Raw genomic sequence first — 6,982 nt, 5'->3', positions numbered from 1 at the left:
GCGTCGCCCAAAGCGTTAACGCGCTCAAAGTTGATCGACTGAAAGAAGTCGATCGCTAAAGCGAGATTTTCAGACGCGGTCGGAGGGCAAGTCGCGGGAGAGGGACGAGTCGCGGGGGCAGGACGAATCGCGGAGGAGGGAGTTGTAGCCGTGTTCGTGTACGGCAGCGGTTTCCCCCAGGCCGAGACACTGGGCACCGCCGCCGGAACGAACGCTGGCTTAGCCTGCGACGCAGAGGGTGCCGAGGCTTTGATGTCTGGGCCGGAAGCTCGGAGGCGGTTTTGGCGGGCGACGCGGCGATTTATTTTCGGGGCTCGGGGGCATCCGCGGTAATTTGCGGGGTGACCCTGTGTTCGACACAGGACGCAGCTAGGCGGTTCCGTCGCGGTTTTTTGATCGCGAGTGCATAGGGCCGTGGCGTGATCGCCTAAACATTTGACGCATCGGGGGCGCGCGTGACAGTTACGGGAAGAGTGCCCATACAATTGACAGTTATGGCACTGGCTAGGAGTGCCTTTTTTATGGGGGGCTTCGACAGCGATACCAGAGAGCCTACAGACGGTCTGTGTGTTAAAGATTTTCTTACCCTCGGGGGTAGGCTGGAGAGCGACTAGAACCATATTATATGGCTCCCTACCGCGACCGGTGTGCATACGGTGCACAGAATTCACTGGTAGGCCTTGTTCTAACAGGTCTGCTTTTACGAGCTCTACATCTAACTCTTTAGGGATTCCGCGTATTACAACGCGGAGTTCGCGCTCCTCCTGAAGCGTATAAGTGTGGAAGCTTATACGCTCCTTACGGAGGTAAGAGGTGAGGGCCCTATGGTCATCAGATGAATGCACCTTTATTTGGATGCCGTTCGCGAGGTTACGGGCATTCGTGAAATTGATATTTTTGGCCTTAAGGGCCAGGGAAACTCGATCCCAAGCTGCCTTCTCTTGAAGGATTACCGGAGGAGGGGACTGGGTTTTATTTTGTGCCACCGGACGCGGCGACGGACTGGCACGGGCTGGAGGCGCAACGGGAGTCTGGGGGCGGGGGCGCGACGCGTTCGCGGCTTTGCTAATTTTAGCGGCCGCGGGAGCTCGAGACTCCGCGGCACGCTTCTTACCCTTTTGTACCAGGGTAAATCCATCCGTCGATGAGGCGGGGGCGAGGTCGACCTCCATCTCCGAGTCAGAGTCGGAGGACGAGGAGGCGGGCGCCGGTGACCTACGATCAGGTGTTTTGGAGGGCGCGACGGAGGCCGCGGATGATCGCACAGCTGGAACGGTGGCCACGGCGGACGACGCAGCAGTTTTACTCGCCAGTATAGGCGACGCGGGAACGGCAGGCACGACGGAGGTTGCGGTGCTCGATGTAGAAGCTTTGCACGCAGGTACAGGCGACGCAGGAGCAGCGAGCACGGCGGAGTCTTCGAGAGAGCTCGCAGTGTGATTGGCCTTGAAAGCCAGAAACTCTGAGGCGAGCTGTGGATGACGAAGTCGGAGGAATTCCGCGAACACAGCGTCCATGATCGCTGAGTGCCCAGGTGGGGCGGCCCCGGGTCTTGAAGACACTCGCCTTGCGGCGAGGCCCCAACTTCTCGGACCTGAGCGGTTCTATTGAACACAGGTGGCGATGCGGCACGATTACTACAGGACAAAGAAAAAACACAACAAAACGGAAATAACAAAAAGAAACAAAACAATTAAACACTTCCAGGAAAGCAGTTTGTCGGCAGATGTACCACGAACACAGAAATAACGAAAGGAAACAAAACAAATAAAAACTTCCAGGAAAAAACACTTGGTCGGCAGATGTACCACGAACACAGGCCGCGCGAACAATGGCCGGGCTAACAAAAGCCGGGCGAACAAAGGCCGGGCGATCGAGTGGTCGATGGGCACGTCCGCACGTGACGGGTGCCTCTATCGGAATGTTTTGCTGATGTAAATGGGCCGCTTATAATGGAAAAAAACTTCTGGTGGGCTAGTAAATGATAAGCAAAAATTGTAATCTGCTATGGAGTCGATGTACTTTTACATTTAAATATTTTAGACCTTTACTTTTTTACCTTCATTGCGAAAGATCCTAAAATATTCTTGAAATTTAATATCCTATATTCTGTTCTTGAACAGGTATATTATATATGCAATTTACCAACCACATAGTAGCATTCAAAAGAAATAAGCGAAGTAAAAAATATCGTCTATATATTGATACTACCTATTTTCCGAATATCCCTCAGCTGTAGCTCAGGCGTTAATCTCTCGGAATTCCGGCCGAATGCGAAAAGATCTATCTTCACTATCCCACGCTCACGATTTCCGATGAATCAGACTGAATTCTTTTTCACAAGCGGCAAATTTCTAAGTGAAGAATTAAGCACAATATTAAACTTTGCTTGAACAATATTAACAATAGTGTTTTAAGTTATCAAAAGTAAATATTATTATATAAACACAAGAACATCTTCGCTCTAATTATTTTTTATGAATGATAACTACTAGTTTTGTCGTTTTTGTTAGTAGCTTCTACAAAACCAGCTATATATTTCCAAGGTAGAGTTAGGAGACTTTATTTTTCTGTGTTAAAAAAATAGCTCATAATAAACTCAAACTTTTTTTTTATTGTTAGATGGTGGATGAGTTCATGGTGTTATGTATACTGGGGCTCATAGACATTAAAAATGTAAATACCACCTTACGGTGAGAAAAACACATAAACACCTTGAGACATAAGTTCTAAGTCTCAGTTTTAGAGTACAACCACTGGTCCGCCCTACAAACGAAAAAGAAGTTCTGCTTCACGGCAGAAATAGGCAGGGCGGTGGTTCCTACCCGTGCGGGTTCACAAAACCCCCTACCAACAGTAAACGTATATTAAACAAGATTAAATTTTCTAGTCTCACGTTTTTTTCCGTGACAAAGAAATGAAATTATTCACAAACTTACTTTAGAAAAAACAAGACTAAGCTGTAGTTTTAATTATGTTAACGACTTGTGAAAATCCAAGAAAATACTTTATTAAGCGCAATAGAACGCAATAGAACTCTATTATGATTTTAACAATTGAAGATAAAGTACATGCTTCAGAATTTACAAGCCGTCATATTATTATGTCACAAGTGGAGAGAGAACGCGAAGTACTCGACTTGTTTCTAGGTTATTGCCACTACAACGTTTTCAGTGACGGATCTTGAAATCGTTCTAGTGTGCTAGAGGTAGCTGAAACATTTCCAAGAAACTAGAGGTCCCGCAGTAGTCGAAATTCGACTATAATTAATTGGAATTGTAAGTTTGTACACTACATATTATGATTGTATTTTATACTTCTATAATCACAAATTTCGCCAAGAACACTATAAAAAATATTAACAAAGACAAACAATATTTAATCTATTCTCAATTTGACAACAGACGTCAAGAACAAAAGTTTGACAATAAAATTAAATAGTACCTATGCATGCGTGTGTGCGTCAAATACATGGTAGGTAGTGTGTGTAATGTTTTCTTTATTGATTTAATGTATCTTTATTGCATTATTTAAAAAAAATATTAACATTGTGCACTTCTTCTCTATATTCTCTATAAGTGTGGAAATTTTCATATTCCTCCGTCCGCGCAATTTTCGTAAAAAGGGATACAAAGTTTTTGCTTCACGTATTAATATGTAGACTAGAACTCGTATTAGACTTTTGTGCGTTACAAATTCAATATGCGGCCTTGAGTTTTGATTTCGGGTTCATATTGTTTTTGGGTGTAAATCAATCATTGAATTGTGAATTCGTAAGTATATTACAATTTTACAGAGAGCAAGCTCTCAAGATTCAAGCAAATGTAGCTACATTTGCTGGGGGAGTCTGTAAAATTTGTCTTTGTAAAATTTATTATTGTATTTTAAAGATATCTCTATAGTATAATTATTATTTCTATTTAAATGAAAGGGAACTGTGTTAGGAAACTTGATAATTCAAGCATTATAGCGTAAAAATCGACTACTTAAACTACTTTTTATTGTTGGAAGATAGACTAAGCTTACGGTCCCTTTTAAGGTCAGTGATCACCGTCGCTCATGGACTACCGCGATGCTATGAAAACAGTCATATCGTTGTCTACCGCAGATGACTCTTTCCAAGCCTTTTTTGGAACAACGTAATAAAAATTGTTATAGCGCTCCGAAATCGCCGCTTAATTAGTTTTAGTATCGTTTAATTTATGACATATAGTTTATCAAAGCGTGCGATCGGAAAACCAAAGCTACATCATAGACGTATCGAATTAGTCACCTTTTATAATCTAAACGTACCTGGTAAGCAATCCAATATAATGCTCGTCTCTATATATTGCTTTAGTTGTGAGATATTCTCCTTGGCTGCATGAAGAAGGGTAAGAGCCTGTTCGCTTTGTTTATAACGAGGGTGATTGATGGCTCTTATCAGCCGGTGCACGATACCCGCCACCGGGAATATGGTAAATTGCGCATATTTTAGGAGATTTATTCTTTAAGATTTTGTGGAAACAATTTTTTGAATATAAAATTGTTTCGTGCTTAGTTCTACGCTGGCGTAGCACCCGCCGCGTAGATTACGTTATACTCATTATAAGAACTTAGTTTCCGTAATCAAAAGGTGTGAGTTTATTTTAAATTTGAAGGCTGCACATGATCATGAGTTTTTTTTTATTGCTTTGATGGGTGGATGAGCTCCCAACCCACATGGTGTTAAGTGGTAACCGGAGCCCATAGACATCTACAACGTAATTGCGCCACCCACCTTGAGATATAAGTTCTAAGGTCTCAGTAAAGTTAGTAGATTTTAAAGTCTGGACTGGTAGTAGGTATTGTAGAATCGTATGGGACATGGGTAAATTCATCTTGTTCATCTAGGCTGCTATGAGAAGCTATTATGGAAGCTGTGTTGCGTTCCGATTTGAAAAATTCAAAGATGAACGCGGCGGATAATGAGTATTCAGGGAGCGCGAACACCCAACTGCCAAGATAACGACGTCTGCTTATTACCACTTTAACTTTTAAGTAATTAGGTTTCATCGGTCCGGGATCAAACCGGGCGACACTTGGTCGTCATTATTACACCATTATAAAATAGTAATGAATCATTATTATTAATATACTATCGGCATCAACTATATCAAGCATATTCATTACAAGTGTTGCGAAAGTAATCGCAATAACGGATAAGCTACGTCACAGACTGACTAGTATGCGTGGAATACTCAAAGACAATGCGTACATCCAACAATACTTAAGTACTGCATATCTTGATAAAACAAAAAGTACTATGAAACTATGTACTTGATTCCGTACACTAAATGATAGGGAGCCGAAATAGCAAAGTTTCGATTGAGTGTACCTAATCCAATCAATGAGTTCCGTGGTAACTTGCTTTTATTAAAGGTGGTATGAGCACTTAATATGTTATTTGGACAGAAGCTGTAGACTCTCCTTTTTACCTTCAATAGCAGAAAAAGGCAGGACAGACAACCTACTATCAGTACTCGAGATAGGTATCACATGGAGAGTTGGATCGGAAATTAAGGTGAGAATTAAGGACAGATGATGGAAAAAGTAGTCTTAATAATTGAAGTGGTGTGGACCACATAAGGTTTTTTTTATATTAATTAATGCTCATCTAGTGACCGAAGTTAAGCTATCAGTCACACCTCTACTCTTAGATTTATTTTATAGATACAATTCCTCTTTATTTTCTATTAAAATTTTGTCTTATCAACAAAATCAGTTGATAAACAAAGACGAAAAATGAATCAGTTAAGTGCAGTATTAACTTTGACTATTCACATGTAAATTTAGAACCAAGTTCAACAAATTTGTAATAACGACAGTACTTCGCTTTAATACTTTCTAAACGAATAGATCTAACTAAAGCATACAATTTATCTTTGTATTATCTTGGAAATAAAAGCGTATATTTCGTCTCTTCCCGAGGAAAACCTAAGACAGTAAAATTGGCCTAGTTCATGATTAATCTGTCAATTATGACGCGAAGGGGCGCGAGCGTCCGTGCCTTATCTCGAAGTTGGGTAACATCCCTCATTCGCATCATTGACTATTAGTATAACAGCCGCTTCGTTCCTTGCGGTCTTTGGATGGAATCGCTTGATTTTGCCGCAGTATAGATTTCTATCCTAGTACAAGTCTACAAACAGAAGGAGAGTAAGGACCGTCTAATAGACGCTGCTCATAAATATTAGCAGTGCCAAGACCGTAGTCTGGTATATGCTTGTAGTAGATATATGCAGAATGTTGGGTGCTTACCTATGTGTGACGATTTTACGCCCTACTATTAGTAATTTCACGAATGATTTTAGCAGTGCCATGAGCGTAGTATGGTATCTGCTTTTAGTAGATATATGCAGGATGTTGGTGCTTACCTATGTGTGCCGATTATACGTTCTACTATGAGTAATTTCACGAATGATTTTTGCCGGGTCTTAGCGTCCAATGTCATTCTTATATCGTGAAAGATAAATGGTAAACATGTGTTATGTATTTCCTAAAATTACTAATTTCTTTTTTATATTTGTCATTGTTGTGTTATTGGATCCTATAGAAATTGCGACATGATTGACGCCACTGGCCTCAGACAATAGGTAAAAGTGCCTGCGACATTTGAATCTCGGTATAGTTGCATCGATTCAAATAATTTTCTCCCTTAGGCCACGACGACTTCTGAACTTGATACATTTGTGATGAAAAATATTCTATTCACATATGCATGGTTGCGTGAATATTCTATTGTTGCTTTCGAATGGTTAATATATTAAATTGGTAGGAGCCGAATTTCTTACCAAAAAAAGGTTAAATATTAAATGTATTCATACGTTTTTCGTCCTTGAACACAGACAGACCCCTGTTTCAATAAAGAAAAAGGTATCTTTATTTTATTCTAAGAAATTCAATTGCTGTACCTTTAATTAATTATCATATTACGTGAAACTTAATTTATTTTACACAGTAC

The sequence above is a fragment of the Bombyx mori genome, chromosome 8, assembly GCF_030269925.1.
Source record: "Bombyx mori chromosome 8, ASM3026992v2".
Lineage (NCBI taxonomy): Eukaryota > Metazoa > Arthropoda > Insecta > Lepidoptera > Bombycidae > Bombyx > Bombyx mori.
Note: the sequence above shows the minus strand (reverse complement) of the source record.